This window comes from Meriones unguiculatus, chromosome 7 (assembly GCF_030254825.1).
Source record: "Meriones unguiculatus strain TT.TT164.6M chromosome 7, Bangor_MerUng_6.1, whole genome shotgun sequence".
NCBI classification, from domain to species: domain Eukaryota; kingdom Metazoa; phylum Chordata; class Mammalia; order Rodentia; family Muridae; genus Meriones; species Meriones unguiculatus.
In genome coordinates this window covers 114,244,951-114,270,072 of record NC_083355.1, presented here as the reverse complement: position 1 = coordinate 114,270,072, position 25,122 = coordinate 114,244,951, and the positions used below count along the sequence as shown (strand labels likewise).

Below are 25,122 nucleotides of genomic sequence, written 5' to 3'. Positions count from 1 at the left end.
GAGAGATAGAGAGAGAAAGACAGAGAGACAGAGAAAGAGAGAGAGAGAGAGAATGAGAGAGAGAGGAATTCTGGTACCAGGACAGAAAATTAAGAGTGTAAAATGAGAGGAAAGACTTATCAATATTATAGAATCAGCCAAAGAGGTCCAATATATAATTGATGTGCTCAGGGGAGGGGAGAAAGAGAGTGAGAAATTGGTTTATACAATTAAGAGACATTTTTGAATAAAAAGAGTGAAAATGGATGAGCATATATCCAAATCAAGAAGCAATAAAATTATCATACAATGAGAGAAAACCTGAAAATACTATACAATCCTGCAAGATTGAAGAACAAGGGCTTAACACTTTTCACAACAGTCCTGGAAGCTAGAAGAGAAGACTTCTGTGTCCCCACTTTAACTGATTCTCTTGACATTTACATCCTAATGATGCTAAGTAACATTCTTGTTTTTCTGCTTCTTGATTTTCTTTGTGTGTGTGCCTTTTACTTCTATTTTTCTTATTCTGAGAGTTTCTAAGTTGTTTTCTTTACCTGCTTTTTCACTCCCAATCAAATGTAACTCTGAAAATCTGAGGGAAAAAAATCTGTAACTTAAAGAATTTTATACCTAGCTGACTTATCCATGGTCAATGTGGACATTTCCTATTCAAATGTGAAAGATCTCTAAAAGTTTACTTTTCATGAACTTTTTCTCTTAAAATTTTAGAAAAACAGAAGTAACCCCCCCCCCAAATAAATATTATGGTATCTATAAAAACCAAGGGCCTATCTAGGGAAGGAAAACCAAAGAAACCTATCCCTAGAAAGAGAAGATGGGGTAATTAAGATGGTTTCAGCCCAAAGATGAACTAGCCCATGAGAAGATAGGAAAGCTGTCTTCAAAAAAAAATTTCTTCAACATGATATACATACGTCTTACACAACTCATATCTTTGTATGTATGGAAAGGCTGTGAATTAGCCTGAGCTACATAAAACAAAACAACAACAACAAAACAAAACTGAACAACCAAAGAGAAACACACACACATATACACACCACTCCAGAAGAAAAAAAAAATACTAGGGAGTAGATAAATAATTAGGACCACATTGTTCAGCTTTGTGATAATGTTCACACTCTTAGAAGGGTGTAAACTCATGAGTATTGATCAAGCCTGCATTTCAAAATAATCTCTTGGGAGGATAGTACAGGGTTGTGTGTGAAGGGGGTGAAGACAAGGGCGTATGTAAAAGAGAGATAAATGCTTGTCTTCAACAATAGAGCAAGCAAAATTATTCCTAGGCTTAAAAAAAAATAAAAAGCACACACACAAAGAAAGAAAATCAAGAAGCAGAAAAACAAGAATATTACTTAGCATTAGGATGTAAATGTCAAGAGAATCAGTTAAAGCAGTTACAGGTAACGCATACTATACGGGCGGAGCCGGGAGGGTAGGAGGGTTGATGGTTCCCTGACAGTCTTGTAGAAAGATCTTGTTCTTAAAATGATGTGTATGCATGAGTTTGACAAAAAAAACATAAAAACTAAAGGAATAATGAAAAGTGCAAGGAGCCTGAGCTGGCAATTCAGATACAAATACCCCACAAAGAGGGCGGAAAAGTGCTCTGTGCTGCTGCGATAAAAGCTGTGGGGATGGAAACGGTGAAATGTCATGTTTTGACAAATTGGCAAAGGTTAAAAACTCCGATAATTCCCAGAGCAGCAGGCACTTTCTCAAACTAACTCTGAAAATGGAATGGGCGAAAAGTTTGCAGAGGGTAGTTTGCCAAGAGCTCAAGCCTCCTGACAGAGCCACCCACTATTACAAAGAGCAGCAAGACACCAGACCAAGCCATGAAGTGGGAGCACGTGGAGGGTCCCTAACATATGCCACCCAGCTTTTGTGTCTTTCTGCACAGAGCAATAGTCAGTTATAGACACTGGCTAGACTCCTTTGTGACCATTAAGAAAACAAAGATAGTAAATTACTGAATGGCATGGGGCAGAGTTTAGGATACATAAGCAGATGAGAAAAAATAGCAAGGATGAGCTCAATTAAACACACACACACACACACACTTACATTTTATAGGAATAAACCAAAACCCAAGCACTGTTAGCCAAATATTGGCAGTGGTTATCTTTGAGTGCTGAAGCTATACTTTCCCCAATACTATTTCTTTTATTAATGAGAAAGCATTGACTTTTAAATATCATGTGATAAATGTGATTTCTTTAGAAATCTTTTAGAGGAGAGCCCCCACATGGCTCTTGCTTCTCTGCTTCCCCACAAGAGTTTGTAGGTCAAAAATTGTAACTGACTGAAGACCAGGCTAGCTGGCAACTTGCAGTTTTCCTGCCTCAGCCTCTCCAGAGCTGGGCTTACAAGTGCATGTGTCACAACAACTGGCTTGTTTGTATCATTTCTTAAAATGTGGGGTAACAGAAGTTAGCCCAAGCTCCAGCTCAAGCTGCCAGGAAGCACCCTGCTATCTAGTCATTTGTGGAAATGGGAGACTTGTCTAGCCATTTCTGCCTTCCACTCAGAGAAGCCACTGCCAGAAGTAGCTAGTGCTACTCTCTAGGAGAAGCCAGTGTACCTGGCTCCCCACAGGCTGCACAGACACTCCAGCTCAGTTGGAAAGCTCATCTTTCAGTGCTTACAACCTAAGCATCCACCCAGTCAAGTCTGGTCTTGTCCCAGACACACAGCATTGAGAGTAACCAGAAAAATCAGAGCTTACCCAGTAAGACTGGCATTGTGCCCCTGGCGTTTTTCCTCACAGGGTGCTGGATCAGGCAACCAGGCCTCTAAAGGTTCTGCAGCGGGGGACCTTCCAAGACAAAGTGGGCAAGTCACAAAACAAAACCCAGCAGAACGTGTTCCCACACCTGTCTACTGATACACCCAGGAGGAACCCTGGCCATTCTGACAGAGGGGACTTGAGGAACGGAGAGTTGGGTCAGGCCCAGGTCCTATCCTCCAGCTGGTCCTTAGCAGTGTACGATACAGCTCCAAGGCTGACTCAGGGAGTAGAGATAGCAGGTATGAGTGGGAATGATGAGCCCTCCTGTGCCAGGCATTTGCAGCACAAGTAGAAGGAGCAGTGGGGAAGGCAGGAGAATTTTCGTGGAGTACTTCTTCCAATAGGACATGCATGGGGCAGCTGGCAGAAAGGTGGGCAAGGAGAAAGACATCTTAACCTTGTGTGTGTGGCCCAGAAGGAAGTGAGGACCAGGGAATGGAGGGATGCTTAGAAGATACCCTAGGTGGGACTTGGTGCAGGAAATGAAGGAGATGAATTGCTCAGGCCAGTGGACAGGACTGGCCAAACATACCCCACCCTCAGGGTTAGCTGGCAGACTATCAGTACCACCATTTAACATCTTTGAAAGTGGGCATATAGAATTGGACACGTGAGTTTTTTATGGCACTAGGCAACCTTGTTCTATATTACCTCCATATAAAGTTTTAAGGAAACAAATATGAAAACCCATGTTCCACCTTGCAAGGAGAATACTAACCGTGACATAGGCCTCCAGTGTCCACTGCTTCCTATGTGGACCTCATCCAATCCATTTGGTGACCAGCATGGGTGCTTTCTGTGAGCTCTTAAATCTGGGAATCTAGGACCAAGAAGCTTGCTTATATCCTGGGTGTAGGATAGTTCTGGCCACATCAATCTTGGCCTAAGAGCTGAGCACAGTGGCTCTCATGGCTAGGAAAAAAAAAAGGCTACTGTTAATGACAGGTAGGTACCTACTGAATCTGTCCCCACAGTCACAGAAGGAAGCCTGTGTGGGCTATTGAGAGCCAATGACCAAGCTTTGGGGTGAGGCGAGACCAGAGGGCCAGAGTCAGGTAAAAGGTGACTCTGATTCTATGCAAAATAAAGAGAAGAGAAGCCTGCTTCTGGGCTGTGACCTATGTGCATCAGGCCTTTGGAGAAATGCTGTCAGGGTCAGCTGCTGGCAGGGAGGACTGTTCCAGATGTTTCTCTGAATGGCTCTCAGAAAGGTCAACTAAATCGGGGAGTTAGTTAAATTCTATCATTCCAATGAGTAAATAATAATCATGTGTTACAGTACAAATGGGATGGGAGCTTCTAGAAAGGAGGAGGCTCTGTGTGGAGAAAGGAATGGCCAGGCTGCAAACAAGATGACTGGCTCTGAAGATAGGAGACATACCCCAGATGTCAAGACAGCTAGGTTCTCTCTGCTCATGTGAGCCTTTGGTTTTTGTGTATTTGTGGGCGGGGGTAGGGGTAGGAAGAGCAAAGCTGTACCTATAGAGCACTGGCCACTGGTTTGTCACAGGTGGGGGCATTCACCCCTCCCCCAGCTGCATGGAAAGGGTACAGTCTAAGCAGGGGCCCATTTCTTTCCTTTTTGCCTCATTCATCACTATTCCACCCATGAGAACTGGTCCATCTAGCGTAGACTCAGTTTCCTGCCAACATGTACCCAGCTGGTCCTTTTCTCTGACTCGATAGAGCCAAGTTCTCAAGAAGAGGTTACAGGGAGGAAGAGCCACAGGAAGCCAGAAGAGCTTCAATGGGAAGACATGTAAATGCAGTTCCCACCTGGCCCCTATGCGTGACCATGTGATGTCAGCGGTTGGACTGCGGTCTTTGGGAAGTGACCCCTCCATATATTTCTAATGTTTCCAGGTTTCTGTTTATTCTTCACAAAATTAAAAAAAAAAAAAAAGGGAAGCCTCCTCTTGGGCTGTGATGTATGTGCCCTAATGACTTTGTGTGTACAGAATGGTAGGATTCTTGTTGGGAGTGACATATAGAGCAAGTTAACCATGAAAGAAGCAGGATAGGGCCAAGACTGTGAGGGCAGAGCAAGGAGTCCTCTGAGAAAGAGAACACTGTCCAAATGGTTCCTTAAGAAGTCTGAGGTCTAACCTATGGCTCTGGCTTCTTGGAGATTTTCATAGGCAGGTTCATCACGAAATGAAGCCAGGAGCTCAGAAATACTCAGTGGAGATGAAGGGAACAGCTGAGGTGGGAGCTCAGAGATGGCAGGGAGTTGGCTAGGGTCTCTGGCCACTGCTGATGCCAGGACTATGGTGAGACTGGCAAGGGTGACTTCTACATAATCCTACAAAATGATGGTGGGAGAATGTGTGAGTCTAAGAGAACATAAAATATCATCAACTGGATCCAAAATTAAGAGCAAGTATGCCTGTGGTCAAGTGGGACTTCCAGTGGAAGAATAAGGATACCAACCTTCCCACAAAACCTTTAACCCAAAATTTGTCCTTCCTGCAAGATGTACAGGGACAAATATTGAGGAACTGACCAACCAAAGACTGGGCAAACTCAAAACCCATCCTATGAGAGAGAACCAGTCCCTGACACTATTAATGCTACTCTGCTATCCTTGTAGATAGGAGCCTAGCATAACTCCTCCGAGAGGCTTCACCCAGCAGTTGATGAAAACAGATGCAGAGACCCACAGCCAAACATTAGACAGAGCTTAGGGAGGTCTATGGAAGAGCTGAGGAAACAATTGAGGGAGTTGGAGGGGTGAAGGGCTCCACAAGAAGACCTACAGCCGGTCTGGGCCCATGGGGGCTTACAGAGACTGAAACACAAACTAAAGAGCATACATGGACTGGTCTTGGGCCCACTGCATAGATGTAGCAGTTGTGCAGCTTGGTCTTCAGTGGATCCCAACAACTGAAGTGGCAGGCCTTTCTGACTCTGATCCCATTCCCCTAACTGGGCTGCTTTGTCTGGCCTCAGTAGGAGAGGATGTGCCTTAATGTGCCAGGGAAAGTTGGCACCCATGGGGAACCTCCCACTTCTCTGAGAAGGGCAGAGAAGTGGGGGTGGGGGTTGAACAAGGAAGAGACAGAGAGATGAGGAGGTGAGCTTCAATCAGGGGGATGAGACACACATGACCACAGGCTCCCCAATGCACAGCACACAGAGACTTTTGAGGAACAACGAAATGAAACCAACTTATGTCTCAGAGATGAGTTCTGATGCTTCTCCAAGGATACAGAAGGGCACCTCCTGGGTGAGGAAAGAAAACACTACCCCCACCTACAGAATAGTGAGGGTTTGGAGGTAGAGTTCACACTGGTCCCATCATACACTCCGCCCAGCCTGGCCCTGAACTCCATACCAATCCACGCCCACACACTGCTCAGTGATTTTAGGATCAAGAGCTAGGGAGGGGACCAAACTCTTTTCAGTGCCATCAGAGAAGCAAAACTAAACCACAGGGTCAGCCTTGTAAAAGGCCTATGGGCTCAGTGACAGGACAACTTGTAGTCAGCCTTTACTGCTTCCCTCCTCCTCTTCTTTGGAAGGGGGTCACAGCACCCATACTCTTCCAACTCCCAAGTCAGACTCAGCTAAGGCCTGTGACCACAGGGTTTCAAATTTTGAAAGAGACCTTTTGCAAAATATTTGGTTCCAAGCCCTAGTCTGATTGTCCAAATCCTGTTCATGGGGGGAGTGAGATTTACTTAAGCTGGGAATAAAATCCATGCCAGGCAATTTCAAGGATTAGGGTTACACATCTTCTAAAGAGGCACAGGCAAAGGCCAAGAGTGGACCTGGAGGAGGAGGGCAGGCTCCAGAGCGAATAGGGACTGTCTCTGTGTGGGGGACACAGGACCTGAGTGAGCCAGGCACACACTCTATAAACTTAAGAGTGTGGCACAACTGTGTATGTTTGCCCTCATTCATCTTTACCTTTACCCAGCAATCTCCATGCTCAAGTTCAGTACCACCTTCTGCTCTGGGCAGCAGATGCTGGGGGCCATCAACCCCAAGCACATCAGCTAAGGGACGGCTTGGTGGACATGCGTGATCAAGGTGGTGCCTCTGCCTATGTGTCAAATTCAAGGGCAAGTAATAGCCAGAGCATGGGAGAAGCTTCTCAGGGCAAAAGGAGGGAGAAGTCTTGCTGGCAGTGGCCATGTTAATGATGGTTGTTGTTGTTAGTAGTGATGGTGTTCTTCTGTTGTTGGTGGTGGTAGTGATTATGGTAGCCATGAAGATCACAATGGTTACACTGGTGGTACCACTATTGTTACTATTGATAGCGGTGGTCACGGTGGTAGTGGTGGTTGGTTATATTAATGATGGTAGAGACAGTGCTAATGAAAGTAATGGCATTCACTGGTGGTAGAGGTGATGGTCATGGTCACGGTGGTGATATGCTGCTGTTGCTGCTGTTGGTGATGCTGATGATAGTGGTAATGATTTTGACAGTAGTGTTAGTGGTAACAGTCGTGCTGTTGGCAGTGGTTGCAGTGGTAGGTAGTGACAGTTATGATGATCGTGTTGATGATGGTGGTGATGATGATGATGATGGTAGCAGTGATGATATGGTGGTGATGAGGGTGATAGTGGTAGTGATAACGGTGTTAGTGATGATGATGGCCCTGGTGGTAATAATGAGAGTGATGTAATGCCAAGTTGAGGCATACTATAAGATTAGTTTATTTAGCAGAAAGTTCTGCGCAGTGCAGGGGAACTTGTCTACTCTATGTATGTACTACCTTTAAGCAAAGCTTTAAGAGTTCAGTCAACAGTGCTCACTGTTCCCCAAGTCTCAATGTTCAGCGGTCACACACTGCCACAAACACAGTCTGAACTCTTTTCATGGAAGTCTAGAGCATGCTCAGATGGTCAACAATCAAATGAAAGTAATCAAAATTTGGGAGTCTGCTGTGAACAACAAGGAAGAGAGAGATTACCTGAGTTCTTCTTGGGTGAATGGTGGGGACCAAGGTCAAATCCAGAGGGGTGAACTGTGTTCCACATCATCACTCAGTCTGAAGGAAGGATGCAGAAACAGGAACGAGGCCTAGAGTCCATGGTCAGAGCCACCATGGCAAGAGAAGAACAGCCAGGGTCAGGAACATGGAGTTGCTAGACACATACTAGTTGAAAGAGAGGTAGAGGGAGGGAAGGGAGAGAGGAAGGAACCATGGATGCTGGACTTAGGCAGGTAGCCCATTTAGAAAAAAGGTGTGGTGAACATACTTTTTAAATCTTCTGGTAGAAGGGCATATTGTACTTTATTATTATTTTTTGTTCTGGACAGTCTAACCTCATGTGCTATCCTTCTTAGAACTTGGTTGACCTCTCCATTGTTCTAGGCATAACCAGAGCTTCAGACAAACACAACTGAAATAATCAAATAAATATAGTCACTTTGGTTGGGGAGGGGGTTATCTCTTCTCTCTCAGGTATAATGCTACACACAGGAAAAGCATGAAAGCCCTACGATAAGCTCCTATGGAACACACAAATCCTCCAGGAAGGAATCCTTGTCATGTAGCTGAGGGTTGCTGGCTGTGGGACGATGTTTCTCCTCATTAAACTCAAAGTCCCATGATTAGAAGCAAGAGGGATTTGGTTTGCTTCAAAAGGCAAGGCAGGCGCCCACTCAGCAGAGGCATGAAAAGAAGCCTCAGTTATTTTTGATCTCCTGTTTTGGCAGAGGCAAAGGTAGCTTTCGGGAAGACCCAGGGCTTCCATTCCACCATGCCAAGCCAGAGTTACCCAAGGATGGGCCAGTGTCCCGGGCGGTAAGGACTGCCAGTATCCTGTCTCATTATCTGGCACAGGAAGCCAGGCCCTGGCGAGAATCTGGTCTTGCAGGGAGGATGCCACAGACCATCTGACACATAACACACTCCTCCAAAGAGGAGCTACCAGGCCATACTGGTTCCACAAAAGCGCATGTATTTTTAGTCATTTGCTCATTCATTCAGTAGTAATTTGCTGGGCGCCTACCAGGCTCTAGGTTGGGCAGGGGCTAGGGATAGAGAGAAGAATTTGACCCAGTTCCTAGCCCTGAAGGCTCTTTAGTGCTGACATGTAAACAAACGCCCATGATAGAGAAAGCAGAGAGCTCTGGCTCAACTATTTACAACTGGTGTGGAGCTGGGCGTGGCCACACTCCTTGGAACAGTTAGAGAAAGAGTAACTGTGAGTTCATTCATTGCCTCACACCCAGACAGCTGACTCATTCATGCATCAACTCATTCACTTGTTCAGGCACTCATTCACCAGAACGTAACTTATTCTTTAATTACATACTTGATGACTAATTTGGTCCATAATCAGTCCATTTATTCATTAACTATGATATGTTCATTCATCCATCCATTGGCCCTTTCATTCATTTATTCATTTATCATTTCTTTCAGTTACATGTTTATTATGCAGTTGTTATCATGATTATTTTTTCCTTTCTTTGATCCACTCAACTACACATCCTTGAGTAAATCAATCAATCAATCAATCATTCATTCATTCATTCATTCAGGCATAGAGTGACTCCTGTCATTAATGGACCCAAACACTGACTCTATACTCACTACTTCATTCATCCCTTCACTAGACGCAAAGATCTGCTCATCTATTCATTCATAAATCCATTCAAGAATTCATGGACTGACGGATTCACTAAAGATTGCACATTCACTTCTCCCAGGTTGACTCACTGATATGTTTGTCTTTCATTCACTAATTCACAGGTGTTATCTTTCACCACTCACTCGTTCCGTGCTGACCTGTCTATTTGTGTATCCACTCAGACTCAGCATTCGCTCATTTACTCTGTAAGGTAGTTATTAATTAGTGCATTGCTGATCTGCTCTTGGCACAATCCTCTATGTTTTCATGACTTCATTCTTCATTTTTTTCCCCTCAAGGAATCTTTAATTCCTCCCATTGATTTATTCATTATTGCTTTTTGTCATCATTTATTCACCCACTTACTCAACAAACATCTCAAGTGCTCCTGGTAGTAAGCTGAAGTGTGAAGGGCCTCACAGCATAGTAATCCCACCTCTCATAAAACATCCAAAACTTAGAATCGAACACAGAACCCTAACTCTGGACCACACATACACTTGCCCTGTTATATTGTTTGTGAGTTGGTACTATCTAATCCCATAGTTACTACTTCTGGCTCCAGTATGAACACCATGTTTGACACAAGGTCTGATGAGGATGAAAGTCAATAGCTATTGGGCAGAAATTAATACTTTAAATCAATTACTTCACCATTCTCAGATACTAAGTATCAGAACATAAAAACCATGGAGTATTTGAGGCTCTAAAGAAACCTGCAAACAAGTAAACCTGCTATAATTTGTGCCTGAGATAGGTAAAAATAACTCAATTAAGTGCCAAGAACAAATATAAATACATCTTATTAGAACATGCAAAGTGGCCATGTGTATCATGTTCTTTCTATTAAAACACAGATAGTAAGAGACTACATTTCTTCTGTAGATGTCAGTGGCTAAAAACTGTAATCATAGTACTTATCTCAAAACATTTCAATTGCTGGCCTACTACTGGTCCACTTCCAATTGACTTTTAAAAAGATTGGTTTCCTCAGTAACAGTAATGATAGACCCACAACTCATCAAAGCACAAAAAATAAAAAATAAAAGAATCAGTATTTAACATGTTTTCTGGGGTTTCCTTATACACAGATTAATACAACAGATTAAGTCATTTTGGTTAAATGGGGTTGAGAGGGAAAAAAATAGAAAAAATGGAGTTGATCATAATTCTTATTTCATGGCCAATGTTCTCATGGGAATAACCTCCATCATTTATAATTTCTGGGTACGGATTTATCCTTAATAATTCAGTTATGCATTTTCAAAAATAAAATCAAGAGAAAGGAATCTACAGCCAAACAGAACAGGAGAAATAGATTTTCTACATTTTTCTATAGACTCCTCTGGTGAATGAGGCACACTACACGCCCTTAGTTAAACAAATCTTCCTGTTATGATACAATCCCATGCCTGGGTGCTGTGTGGACACTGTACTTGCTTCTATTTCCCTTTCTCAACAAGAACACAGCCTTAGCCTGAATTCTTAGTCGGCACTAGAGTGTACCTGTGACCTCTGTTTCAGACTGCAGTCCAAATCTATTGTCTACAGATCTCATTTATGCAAACAGTCTCTGTGTGGCTTCTCAAGACTACCTGCCACGAGTATAGGAGTGGCCTTCTTTGATTATAGGACACAAATGTCAATTTCTAATAGACAGTGATCACTGTAACAAAAAGAACAAGGAAGTATAGAGACCTGGTATGTTACTCACCCAGATCCATACTGCGCCTGGCTGGACAATCAATGCTGGGGCCTTCATCCTGAAGCAGTGAGGAAAGGAGCCCAGGCGCATCCATTCTACCCAGTACAAAGTAATTAAAGAAGAATGAGTTGGCCTCAGTCTCAATTTACATGTTGTACTTATTCATTTAATTAACCTTCATCTATTTGCCTAACTGTTTCCCTAGAATGAATTAAATAGCAAGGAACCCGTAGCACTTTAAACCAAATGAATTAATAATTCTTCTGTTAAAATTGGTCTACATACTGAGTTCCTTTTCCTTCTCATGAATATATTTTTTGATTGAGACATTTATTCAGTCTCTGTACAAAATCAATGTCCGCAAACCCTCACAAACTCCAAGGGTAGATTCTTAAACCTCCCTGAAGTCATTCTCACCATGTACCCTCACTAATTCTTTCATGCGATGGACTTCAGTCGCTCAGAGTGATCACGGAGTCCTTCAGATTCATTCCACTTACATCATCAGCCCGTTCGCATGATGGTTCATGTCTTCAACATGAACAAGTGCATTATATGACTGCACAGCTACAAGTCTAACTTCCTAAGAAGCAACCTCCAAACGTAAAGAGGTGTTCAATTCAGCTTTTGAAAATTAAGGTAAGAACTGTTTTGTTCTTGTACTTGATCTGTACTAAACTGAGTTAGTCAAACATTGTCATCATCACAGACCATATATAGGGTCTACTGTGTTCTGTAATGACACAGTAGAAACCATGAGCTAATGGCCCAAACAGAAAACTTTACCACTTACATTTCATGACAGTCTCTCTCTCCAGTGAACAAAGGAAGAGATCTTCATGATTAGGAACTGGTTGGCTGGGGTACAGCATCCTGTAGAAGAGAAAGATGACATTTGCAAATGGTAGTGCCTAGGTGCAGGGGTGGGGAAGGAACTGAGGCAAATACATGTATGAAAATAAAAAAATAAAGGACATTAAATTTTCAGAATTAATAAAATATTGAAAAAAATTTAAACCAAAAGAGAGGAAAAAAAAGGACAAATTGTAACTGTTATTTCTAGAAATGCCATTACTCCCCCATGTTTCTTTTTCCATTTTAGCATATAGATTTTTATCCTTCTCACTTATGCTTTAAGACAATAAACTTTCTACCTTTTTACACACTTAAGACACTGGCTTAGATGACGTAGCCATGGACACCTTGCTCATTGCCAAGGTGACACAGACTCTTGTAATTTTGTGATGCCATTTAGTGAATACTTAGTGGTCACTCATAGTAATGGTGGGACATTTGTCCTATGATAAAGAGAGTTCTGAACCTACGATGAACCCAGAGTAATCTTCTCACAAGGCCATCAGTAGCTATTGGCTCTTGGAAACAGAGCAGAGCCCACTGGTCCATTTTTCACCCCTTCTATATTCTATCCATGTTCTTCCTTTGACATATAAGCTAGGAGGTGGAGTGCAGCTTCCTCTGTCATATTTACTCATTTTTGTTCTCTTCATTGATTCTCATGGACTCCTTTTCACTCAATGCAAACGTGAGATCCACAACTAGATCCTAAAGTCTTTCTAGATTCCTATGGTGTGGGAAGGGCATGTTCCAGATGCTCTCGCAGTCTGCAACTCCTACATGGCCAGCATTTTTAGGCTTTTTTTTTTTTTTTTTTAGCATTTTTAGGCATTTTTAGCAGTTTAGGCTGCTCCTTGTATTCTTCATTCATGTCTTAATGATTTTATTGACCATGTAGCTGTATTGATCAGCTCCCTACAAATAATCACATAAGAATCACAAAAACCTGTGATCCTTAGGTAGCTCCAAAACCCTTCTGTATAAATACTACCCAGAACAACACCTCCGCCAAAAATTAAATCCAGGGCTTTATATGTGCACATATCAGTGTAATAATGGTACATATTAAGCCCATTTTTACAATTAGGTCAAAGTTTCTTTTAAATGATTCTAATTCACAGTTTAAAAAATAATTTTGGGGGCTGGAGAGATGGCTAAGAGGTTAAGAGCACTTGCTGTTCTTCCAAAGGCCCAGAGTTCAACTCCTAGTAACCACAAGGTGGCTTATAACCATCTAAAATAAAATCTGGTACCTCTGGACTCCAGGCATATTTGCAAGCAGAATACTATATAAATAATAAAATGAGTAAATCGTAAAAAAATTTTGTGTGAATGGCATTTAAAAAAAAATTGAGAAAATAATTTTAACTGTGACTATTCACAGGATCGCTCACAGCACGTAGACACACTTACAGATCGACCAAAGAGGAATGAGGCAGCACAACTCTGTTCTTGCAGGAATACATAGCGAAGATCATTAATAAGAGTGAGACCTCATCTGCCTTGGTCTTTCATTTCGATCTTTCACTTGTCAGTGATTAAGGCAATCTAGGATGCCCTTCATTTGATTTCTCCCGAATAAACAAACAGTTGTGCCACAGACACACTCTGTGGTTGGTCTTCCACCCGCTGCATAGCAGTGCTTTCAGTGCCTAGAAATGTTCTTGCCTCGCCAAATATTCTTATCGTTGAAGGAAGTTTATTTCTATTCATTAGTAGCTATTTGGTTACTAGCTTTTTCCTTGAACTGATTGTAGTGTTATCTTCAAAATGCATTTTAACAGAAGCAAATCGAAACCCTAACTACAATGCTATTTACAAGGGGGAAGTATCTGCCTTTCTTCTATGGTGGACCACAGATCCAGGTACACGCCCATTCATTGTTCAGATGACAAAGAAACTCCTGATGAAGCTAAGATGAACACTGGTCTCTTTTCATTGCCACACTGTTTAGTTATGAACTCATTAATTCACCACTGGCAACTTCTAAGTAGTATGGCTAACAGAAACCCAAGAGGATTTGGGTCTGTAATTAGATAATTACCCTTGCTATTGTTATAATCAGTTATTGACTCACTTTCAAAATTCTGCCTTATCATCACAGTGTTGAATTTTTCATATATGTGCCTATAAGTGGAATGTTTCATGTCCATCAGACATTAGAAACAGGCCTACACATGGCCTTCTGCCATTAAATAATGACATACACTAGTATCATAATATAACTATCATATTTGAATATGGCTTTAAAAAGACCACACAAATAAAGAGAAGAATTTTATCTAATACTTGCCTTGGCTTTGTCAAAGAAGCTATGACGAAGAAAATGCCCTTTTCCCACTGCACTGAATGTTGTTTTTTAGCTTTTATTAACAGTCATTAATTCAGAGTCTACTTATTTCACTTTTTATTAAAAGTGAAAATTAAGAACTTTGAACTCCCCCTTCACCCAGAAGTAGAAAACTTCTATAATTTCTACTGTTGGTGTGATCAGAGCCAAAAAGGTGGTGGTATGTAACACAAACTGATTTCAAAATCCACTGCTGGCACTCTTGTTTCATCATATATTTTAATTTTTGACCTTGCCTAATTTATGTTTTTAATTTATTTGTTTACGACTCATATTGGCCAAATAATAAAGTATAATAAGATGCATAAATATAAACTCTAAAATGTAATGTACTCCAATTGCTGACACTTTTCAAGAGGATCATATCAAACAAAGAATGCAAAGGTCTTTGGGGATGGCCCCGAGAATTCCATATATTCATGACTCCCATACTAACAAGGTCCACTAGTTTTCTTTCTCTGCTCATCTGTCCATTGGGCAAGCAATCATCTCACTACCAATGTGAGCTCCATGAATTTCACAAGATAAAGAAGAGCCCTTCTATTCTTGATTTGCATACAGAGCTTCTGCAACATTGGTGTAACTATTTTATCAATTATTTATCTTCCATTTTTCATGTATGCCTTATCAATAGACACCCCTTATCAGCCAATGGCATAACACTGGTTACTATTACGCACATTACACGCTTTGTAATAATGCAGGGATTATCTTAAGCAAACCACACAAACCAAGACAAGAATTGTTGGCTTCAAGTGACATCCAAGATGCGCACTGTCCTTTACCATGGCAGACCCTGAGTCACGTAGTTCCGGTACTCTGAGACATACCTCACAAAGAATAGGACAAAATTAAGACATCTTTACTATTCATCCTTGCAGATTTTTGACTTTGGGAATAATTACTTGGAGTCTTTTAATTTATAAGAAAAGAAATAATATCAAACTAGCTACCATAACAATTTGAATACTCTCTTAATTATGCTGTTTGTAGGTCAATAGCCACAAGGTCAGGAGTGACTTTCTCTTTGGCTTTTCCTACTTTTACTGTATATTAGTAATTCTCCAACCTCATCATACATTTTTTTATAACGGGACAATGCCGAACCACATTCATTGTTTTTGTTTACATGTTTATTCCCACATTGACTAGTCAGGAAATTATATAAATACAAACATCAAAAAGAGCTACATTTTATATCCCTGACATCTAGGTGGATGATGCGCTATACCACCTTTGTAATGGATCTCATATTCCACCAGCAGTCAGCACTGAGCCAAGGATGACAGTCTATTTCACCAATTTATACCTGGCCTATTCATTGATCCACTGATATGTTAAAAATAAGTGTTAAGTCCTATAAGACATAAAGTGCCAAGAACACAATTGACATTGCTAATCTGTACTGAGAGTATTCTTATATGGAAAGCAAGTTATTCAGGTTTTCATAACTGTATTATCAATAGAAGACTTGATATCGATCGTTGATCGATCAATGGAATACAGTTGTTCATCTCTAATCATGTACATTTTGTTTGTTTGTTTTTGTTTGTTTGTTTTGTAATTTGCTTTGTAGAAGAGGCTAACCTTGAACTCAGAGATCTGCCTGCCTCTGCCTCCAGAGGGTTGGGTTTAAAGGCATGTGCTGCCATACCCGTCAACATAAGGCATTGGATATTCTTAAGCAAATCATTCAAAATGAGATTTTGAATCTTTTTTTTTTTCTTTTCTTAATCTTCAGCAATACAATTCAAAACTGATTCAAAATCAGGGAACAGAGAAGCTGATCATGGAGGATGCCCAGTCACACAGTCCCCACTCTGGGGATTACTGAGGAGAAAAGGCAACAATTTAGAGACTTTCTCAGTAATGACCTTCACTTTTCACCTACCATGAACCGTTTTTGGAACGAATCTAATCTTATCACTTAAGAAGAGGAAAAAATTAAAACTTGCTCAGAATGTAGACATTGTCTGTAATTTACATTGTTAATGTCATCATTAGCAAAAAATGCTTTTGGAAAGATGGCATAATGTAGTTCATAAATACTAATGTATTTCTTGGCTCTCTTCATATTTTGAGAATTAGACAATGCTTTTCCCATTTTATTTTTACTTATTGGTAAGACCGATTGCTTGATTTTCACATTGTTATAATTATAGAAGCATCTGAGAAAAATAAATATATTATATAGCCCTGTAATTTCTCTACAGGAACACTATAGATGAAAGAATGGGTTATATTACTTCTTTAGTTTAATAATCGATAATAATAATTTTAGTATATATTATTCAAACAACCTTACAAAGTATTTCTTATTTCTAGCCTGTAGGGAATTGTTTTAACCTTCATTAACTATCCTCAGTGTTTCATAAATTGACAACTTCCATTCACTTCTGTAGCTTTCATTGGTAGGAAGCTGCCATCTCTGATCCATGCTATGTTTTTCAGTCACACATTGAGTTCTGCTAAGCAAACCACCGAACTAGAAGAAAAAGTCCTAGCTATTACTTACAGTGGTCTGCCCAGAGCCAGCCATGATGTCAGCAGAGCTCTTGGTCTTGAAGGCATCCTCCAGACAGAAAAGGCCCCAGGAATGCAAAGCAGAAGAGATAAAGGCAAAATGAAGATATTGCTCTAGACCTCGATCATGACCTTCACTTACTCAGCCATAGATAATCATTTATAAAAGAAGGATATCTATTTAATTAGCTCTCACATAAATAACGGAACAAGCTTAGCAATGGTTCACACATTCATATAGCTATGCTTTATACTGTAACTTTAATCATTTGCTGAAGAGCAGATATGTATAATCCCTATTTGACCGAAAAAGCATGTCCTGTTCATCTGTTATTTTATAATTGGGCCACAGTTAATCTTATTTATCTTTATTTTTAGATTTATTGATTGAACAGCAGAAAATGCAAACACATGAGGACCAATGTCAACTCCACCTCTGTTGGTGACAACTGGATTTTATCAAGGACCTCAGAGTCACTCTTTGTAACTCATATGCCACAGGTGGTCATCATCAATCCAAAATTGGCCTTATCTTTTCCATTCATTTCTACATTGTGAATATGTTTCCTTCAATAACCACCATCCTTTTTATATATAAAAATAATCTAACATATTAATTGCATGTATGTTCGGTGTTACAGTTGTGTTACCGTTGACCTAATGTGAATGCATTTTATACTTAGTAACACAGAGACTAACCTTCCCCAAACTATCAGAACCATGACACAAACTCTGAGCAGATCCCACATTGTCTGAGGCAATTGATGGACTGGAAGCCACTGAAGATGAATAGATCCCCTTAGGAGAGTTTTTTTAAGGAACAGAGCAAAGCAAAGGACAAAACAATGACACCACTGCTTTCAACCTTAATGTCATTTATATTCTTCGTTGACTATTGGTGTTTCAGACACACAGTCATCATGTATGAATTAAATGCCACTGGTGGGCATCATCAAGCAAATATTTGTCTCCTTTTCTCTAATTATTTCTACTTTGCCTATTAACTATTTAATTATAAACTGTAGGCTAGTAAACCCCACCCCTGCAAAAACATTAACTCTAGCAGTCTAATTATGCCTAATCTATGCATGGATTCTCTCTAATGTGTCCAGCGCAGTAATAATACACACTAGTTAACATACTTGTGTTACAAATGGACATGTTCATGTGGTCCCCTATCAACCATTGGTATTCAGATGGTCATCACTAACTATACTACACATTGTTTAAGTACTCAAACCAAGACAAGGAGATTCCTGTAACTCACCCTGGTCTTGCTTTGCTCTTCAGCAGGGTACAAATGGAGCTCCTGACTCTTGGAGAATCCTCTAGTTATATGGTCTATCCTGAGTACAGAGAAGAGGAGTGGGGGAGGAGTAGCATAGGGGAAAGGAGAGGGGAGGAGAGAGGGCGAGAGGGAAGGGAGGGGAGGAGAAGAGTGGAGAAGAAGAATGGAGGAGAGGAGAGGGGAGAAGTGGAGAGGGGAGAAGAGGTGAGGGAAGGAGAAGAGAGGGTAAGAGAGATGAAGAAGAGGGAACGGGACAGGAGGAGAGAAAAAGGAGAAAAGGGAGGGGAGGAGAGGAAGAGGAGAGGGAAAGATTGAGGTAGACAGGAAGAGTGGAGAGGAGGAAAGAAGAGGAGAGGAAAGGAAAGGAGAGAGAAGGAGAGGAAGGGGAGGGGAGAAGAGGAGAGGGAAGGAAAGGAGAGAGAAGGAGAGGAAGGGGAGGGGAGAAGAGGAGAGGGAAGGGGAGGAGAAGAAAAGAGGGAAAGGGAGGAGATGGGGGAGGAGAAGGGAGGGGAGAAAAAGGGAAGAGGAGGAGAGGGAAGGAGAGGGGAAGATAGGTAAGGAAGAGGGAGCAGGAGGAGAGGATAGGGGAGGGGAGGAGAGGGAAGGGGAAGAAAGAGGAGAAAAAGAGGGAAGAGGAGGAAGAGGGGAGGGAGGAGAGGGGAAGAGTGGATGGGAGGAGAGGGGAGGGAAAGAAGAGGGGAAGAGTGGAGGGAAGGAGAGGGGAAGGGAGGAGGAAGCAGCAGAGGTGAGCACACTGGAACTGCCCTCTGTCCCAGGCCCTATAAAGAGAAGCAAGCCAGTGCTGCTGGCCATGGACAAACATGTCAGTATATTTGAGAGCATCTGCTCTGAAGAGAATGCACAAAGAAAATTTTGTTTAAAAAAAAACCCACATTTTTTGCTTTATCTTCCATGATTATCTGTCATCTGAGCCATTCATGCAAACCATCATAATTTAAAAATATTTATACTAATGTCTTGTAAAATTAGTATCTTCAAACTTGCATCTAACCAAGAAAATAGACATTATCTGGTATTGACACTATTTCCTCCACACACAAAAAACAGTTATATGCTACTTGATTTTCTTTTCATTCCACACTCAATATATTATGGGGATTTTTTGCCTTGACTCATGTTTCTATCTGAATAATGTTTCAACTACTTGTCTTCATTGTTTTCTGTATTTATTGGGCATTCAAGGAATTAAAATAGCATTTAAGTAGATGAACACAGAAAGCAGATCTGCTGCAGAGTGGACCTGAGAGACAGGCACGTGTACATTACTCTGGATGCATACTACAAGGGCTCATTATCGCCCCAGCCTGGCTTAAACCACTTCTGTTACTTCCATGCTTGTTTTTATTGAATCATCAATCATGCATGAAAATGGAAATGCTACCATTTCCACTAAATACTGAAACAGTCTAGAAGTCACTCCTTTATTAATAAGCAATTCACCTTAACCTGTCTCCTTTGGTGAGAAGCCTAGGATTCTCAAATATGGCCAACTCAATGTCTTATCTTATGTTAAGTCTGCATGTGGCCATTGATTATGCTTGATGTAATGAAGACTTGTTCTGACTGAATATATTCATTTGTGTTTATGAACATGCATGCCAAGAACATGTATATGAAGGCAAGAGCTCGAAATTCAGGAATCTGTTCTCTCTCTCAACCATGGGGTACTGGGAAGCAACTGTGGGTCAACAGGGGTGGCAGCAAGTGCCTTCAAGCCCCGGGACATCTCACTATCCCCATGTTAGATACTTTGAAATAATGAAGTCACTAACCTTCCACAGACCACAGAAAAACAGGGACACTAACCGGTACTCACACTGTGCCAAGCTCCATGCAGAAAGACAAATGTGCCGCTGGGGAGCAGGAAAAGACGTGGAAGTCACCTCCAGGGCATGCATTCTGTAGAGTGCAGAGCAGAGCACAAGATAAAAATATGGCATGATCCGTCAAGGACCTTTTCTTACTGTGTGTGGGACCTCAGAGTTCCAAACAGACATGGTCATCATCTCTTTCATACCTTGGAAACTCTCATCATTGGCTCAAGAAAGGCTTAGTCTCCCCTCCTTTTCATCAACACTGTTTACCACCTATGCCAATAATTTCACTAGCAATGCATGGAAAATACAAACATTCAACAGGAGCACAGCTCACATGGGTGATCATAGCAACATGTACATGTACACATGTGCTGTTAACCATCCTCAGACATAAGACATGCTCAGGACAGAAGCCCATTTCATTTCAAAGGTCAATCTGACAGGAGATCTATAGGGGTCTGTTTCATGCTTAGTAACAATACAGTGCTGTTGAGTAAAACATGACAAAGCATGTGGCTGTTACCCACACTTACTTTGATTCAGGCATTAAAGATAGAGGATCCAGAAAGCAGCCCATTGAGGTCCACCGGGGAGAGCAACAAAACAAAACAGTTGGTAAAAGATTTTTGAGATCAGATAAGAATTCTGGTTTCCAACTTTGATTTAAGGGAGGAATCTAATCTTAACTAAATGAGGGCATATGTCCACAGACCCAGAACTTAAACCTTGGCTGTAAAATGTACTGCTTGTATTGTCATAAATAGAAAAAGTAAGAGAAAGGAACTGCTCCATAAAACTGCTCTCAGGTACTCTCACCATACACAGACATGGGTTAGAAATAATGGCTAATGAAGATGTGTGAGTAGGACCAGATGTGTTGGTTCATAAAAACTTTCGATTTTAATTTTTGAGGACAACTAACAGTTTGGCAAACGTGTGTTGTAAAATGATCTGAGCTTAGGTTGAACTTTGACAACATTGTCATAGACATTCTAAGTAGGATAAGGTAAGATGTGACTGTGACTTGAAATTCAGAAGAACCAAATGATAAATAATATGAATTAGAATATTAATGAAAAATGTAATACAGTTATAGATAATGAATTTGGTGTGTAGGATATTTGAATGTTTTCTTTTGAGAAATGTTGACATAGCAATATTGTCTATTTTATGTAAATGACTGTTATTTTGGGATCTTTTATAGGTCTATAGGATCTTTTATTGTCTATTTTATGTAAATGACTGTTATTTTGGGATCTTTTATAGGTTCTGGGTGTAAACACTATGCCAGATATTATTTATCCAGAAAGAGGGCTAGTGGTATAGGATTATTTTCAATAGCAACCACAGCTATAGCTTTCTTTGGGATGAAGAAGTTAAATAAAGGAGGGAGAGAAAAATGAGTGCAGTACTACCCCGTAATGAGTGAATATGAAAAAACTGTTATACTGAAAACTGAAAGAGGGAGGATGCAGACAAAGAGTTTGGCAAGTTCTAAGGAAGGCTGAATAAGAACATTTGATGAGGCTTTGTAAACCTTCAATGAGGAAGGAAGGGAAAAAAAAAACTGGTGTTGTGCAAAAACTGGCGTGAATATGGTTTTAAAAGTAATAGTAATTACAAAACACAATAAATGAAAAAAATATAGGAATAAGAAAGCATAAAGATATGTTCAACATGATTTTAACTAGGGAAAATTAATGAAGAAATATTACTCTGCGTTTTCCCCCCTGCCTCTCCATGTGTGAGAATAAAAGTATTAATTACAATGGACTCCGGGTGTAAAAGTGAATTACAAAAAAAAAAAAAAAAAAAAAAAAAAAAAAAAAATCAAATCTCCTTAAGAGGAAACTTTTGCAATGATATCAAAAGGTCAGACAATATGGAAAATACACAGCACAAAAAAAAAAAAAAAAAAAAAAAAAAAAAAAAAAAAAAAAAAACCAAAAACAAAAACATAGAAAAAGATTGTGCTACTAGGCACAATTTTCAAGGGTTCATAAGAGAGGCCAGCAAATACCCATTCTATACAAGTAGGTGTTCTGGGACCCTATGGTGAAGTAGGTGTGAAGTTGGTTCAGCAGAGCAAGGAAATATACTATGCTAAAATACTATGAGTATATTGAAGGCAAAATTCAATTTAAAAATTAATGCCAAATACCTGTCAGCAGCCAAAACTGTAGGATGACAAAAGACAGGAATACGATTTAAGGACATCCATGTGGTGTGTTGTCAATCCTAAAACACTGGCATCATCAGACAGGATGGCCTTCGTGAAGAGGACAGAGCAGAGAAGGAAAAGAGTGATGTTGAGACTGTAGGAAAACAATCTATGACTTCAAAACATTGAGAGCCTAGGCTCAAAGGCTTCGCCTAGGTTCCAGCTATTTCTTCCTTCTCATCCCAGGAAAGACTGATTTCTTGCCATTTGCCGGGAAAAATATCTAGACCTCTGTTGCTAAATGGTGTGCCTCACGGGGTCAGTATCTCAACTCCCCTATCTCTTAGCACAGACTTTGGCATATCCCACAGGGATATCCCCCCACATAAGCAGAGCTGATGGTCTGACACTCAACTCTTCCTATCTGCCAGCCATGTTTCCTCAGCTAATGGAAACTTGTCGGGGTCAGCAAGAACCAAAAATCAGTGATCCTCCTGGTGCTGTGCCTGACCTAAGATTTCTGTTTACATGGCTGTCATCAAAAAACACCCAGAAGCCACCAGATCTCAACATCAGTCCCGGGATGGGCACCGCTCTGTGGAGCCATCGGGATTGGCTCACTCAGTGGCCAGCGTGAGGTCCTCGGGAGACCATAATATAGGAGTCTGCTGCACTATGCTGGGTCCTGGCCGCCTGCTCTACCGCTATCACTGGGCTAATTCTCTTCCAGAGTCCGCATAAGCCCCAGCCTTTTTGAGGAGACGCTCCATACCTATAAGCAGGTGCCCACAGGAGCTGCGACGCTGTAGCCCTCTGGCCGCCACCGGTTCCACTTGTGGCCATGGAATCCCAGGAGATTTCCATCACAGCAAAACGTGGCCATCACTTGGATCACTTCCCTAGAGGGGAGAAGGCACAGAAGGGCATAGAAATATTGAGACCGGCTGCCAGGTTTGACCATGGTCCCTACTTTTTAGGAGTGGCACATTTCAGGTGCTGCATGTGGGCTTTCTGTCTCAGGGAATGGGCATGGTAGATTTTTTACAGCCAAGGCTGACTCAAAATCCCAGGCAGACCACTGGATGTGCTGCCCTCAATTCTCGGTCACATGACCAAAGAGCCCTCAAGACCTCGCCTCGCACCCCGGGTCCACAAGGGACAGGCACATGCTATGGGCCTCCATCCACAGCTGAGCTGGTCAGGCTGTGCGCATCGGGAATGACCTCAGATCTCTGGATATCCGGCGTTCATGGAGTATCACTCTAACGCCACCAGGTCTCATCATCGGTCGTGGATGGTGGCCCCCTGTCTCCCTGTCCAGCTGCTCTGCCTCAGGTGTTATGGGGTGCTGGGGGGAGGGCGCTGATTCTAGAAAGTTAGATTGTTCTATGCTGAGACCCCTAGGGTCTTCCCATGAGAACCAGGCATAAATAATCACTAACTATCGCACTACTGTGTCCTAATGTGTACACTTGTTGGGGGCAGTGCACAAACCTTTCTTCCGGTTCCACGGGGGATCCAGATGTGAGATCGGAGCTGGCTAGGTGAAGGGAGGACACGGTGATCTCCAACTGGAACCCGGGCACCATCAGCTGGAAGGCGATGCTGAAGGGTACAGAGCAGAGAGGGGAGAGCAGATGTTGAGGATCGTTAGGCCAACAATCTGTGCCCTTTGCCTATAGGGAGCCTAGGCTAGTATGCTTCACCTAGGCCGCGCCTGTTCCTTCCTTCTCCCAGGACTAACTGATTTCTTGCCATTTGCCAGGAAAGAAGGCTGGCCATCCCTTACAATATGGTGGACCGCCAAAGGTCAGCAACTCATCTCTCCCATCTCTCATCATAGCCCTTGGTGTGCTGATACACTGTGCTGATGCTCACACAGACACAGCTGATTTCCCCACAACTTGAGCCTCACTCTGCCCATCTACCAGCCATGTTTCCTCAGCTAATGGAGATTGGTTTGGGTCAGTCAGGAGAAAAGGTCACTGAATGACCCTGCTAGGCCGGGAGCCAGTTTCCATAGGCTTGCACGTAAGAATGGGCCAACTGAGTTGGTTCTGTGCCTGACCTCAGATTTCTGTTTACATGGCTGTCATCGAGAAATACTCAGACGCCACCAGATCTCATCATCGGTCCCGGGATGGGCACCTCTCTGTGGAGCCATCGGGATTGGCTCACTCAGTGGCCAGCGTGAGGTCCTCGGGAGACCATAATATAGGAGTCTGCAGCACTATGCTGGGTCCTGGCCGCCTGCTCTAGCGCTATCACTCGGCTAATTCTCTTCCAGAGTCCGCATAAGCCCCAGCCTTTTTGAGGAGACGCTCCATACCTATAAGCAGGTGCCCACAGGAGCTGCGACGCTGTAGCCCTCTGGCCGCCACCGGTTCCACTTGTGGCCATGGAATCCCAGGAGATTTCCATCACAGCAAAACGTGGCCATCACTTGGATCACTTCCCTAGAGGGGAGAAGGCACAGAAGGGCATAGAAATATTGAGACCGGCTGCCAGGTTTGACCATGGTCCCTACTTTTTAGGAGTGGCACATTTCAGGTGCTGCATGTGGGCTTTCTGTCTCAGGGAATGGGCATGGTAGATTTTTTACAGCCAAGGCTGACTCAAAATCCCAGGCAGACCACTGGATGTGCTGCCCTCAATTCTCGGTCACATGACCAAAGAGCCCTCAAGACCTCGCCTCGCACCCCGGGTCCACAAGGGACAGGCACATGCTATGGGCCTCCATCCACAGCTGAGCTGGTCAGGCTGTGCGCATCGGGAATGACCTCAGATCTCTGGATATCCGGCGTTCATGGAGTATCACTCTAACGCCACCAGGTCTCATCATCGGTCGTGGATGGTGGCCCCCTGTCTCCCTGTCCAGCTGCTCTGCCTCAGGTGTTATGGGGTGCTGGGGGGAGGGCGCTGATTCTAGAAAGTTAGATTGTTCTATGCTGAGACCCCTAGGGTCTTCCCATGAGAACCAGGCATAAATAATCACTAACTATCGCACTACTGTGTCCTAA

General features: G+C 42.2%; 1 long non-coding RNA gene, 5 other non-coding genes and 1 pseudogene across 6 annotated transcripts; all 7 read right to left on the bottom strand.

Annotated features, from left to right (window-relative positions):
- Positions 1–573: 573 nt before the first annotated feature.
- On the bottom strand, positions 574–21,728 carry LOC132655302 (uncharacterized). The gene is made up of 6 exons (XR_009593136.1): positions 16,808–21,728; positions 11,881–11,960; positions 11,097–11,182; positions 7,714–7,823; positions 3,513–3,706; positions 574–2,821 (listed from the first exon to the last, which is right to left on the bottom strand). It is a non-coding gene; the product is annotated as an uncharacterized LOC132655302 (long non-coding RNA).
- LOC132655626 (small nucleolar RNA SNORD113/SNORD114 family) lies at positions 17,277–17,334 on the bottom strand (annotated as a pseudogene).
- Positions 17,704–17,775, bottom strand: LOC132655628 (small nucleolar RNA SNORD113/SNORD114 family). The gene has a single exon (XR_009593419.1). It is a non-coding gene; the product is annotated as a small nucleolar RNA SNORD113/SNORD114 family (small nucleolar RNA).
- Positions 21,729–22,607: 879 nt separating the features above from the next.
- LOC132655624 (small nucleolar RNA SNORD113/SNORD114 family) lies at positions 22,608–22,682 on the bottom strand. Its single transcript, XR_009593417.1, has one exon. It is a non-coding gene; the product is annotated as a small nucleolar RNA SNORD113/SNORD114 family (small nucleolar RNA).
- Positions 22,683–23,319: 637 nt separating this feature from the next.
- Positions 23,320–23,394, bottom strand: LOC132655623 (small nucleolar RNA SNORD113/SNORD114 family). Its single transcript, XR_009593416.1, has one exon. It is a non-coding gene; the product is annotated as a small nucleolar RNA SNORD113/SNORD114 family (small nucleolar RNA).
- Positions 23,395–24,164: 770 nt separating this feature from the next.
- LOC132655586 (small nucleolar RNA SNORD113/SNORD114 family) lies at positions 24,165–24,239 on the bottom strand. The gene has a single exon (XR_009593379.1). It is a non-coding gene; the product is annotated as a small nucleolar RNA SNORD113/SNORD114 family (small nucleolar RNA).
- A 637-nt stretch (positions 24,240–24,876) lies between these two features.
- Positions 24,877–24,951, bottom strand: LOC132655622 (small nucleolar RNA SNORD113/SNORD114 family). The gene has a single exon (XR_009593415.1). It is a non-coding gene; the product is annotated as a small nucleolar RNA SNORD113/SNORD114 family (small nucleolar RNA).
- Positions 24,952–25,122: the final 171 nt, after the last annotated feature.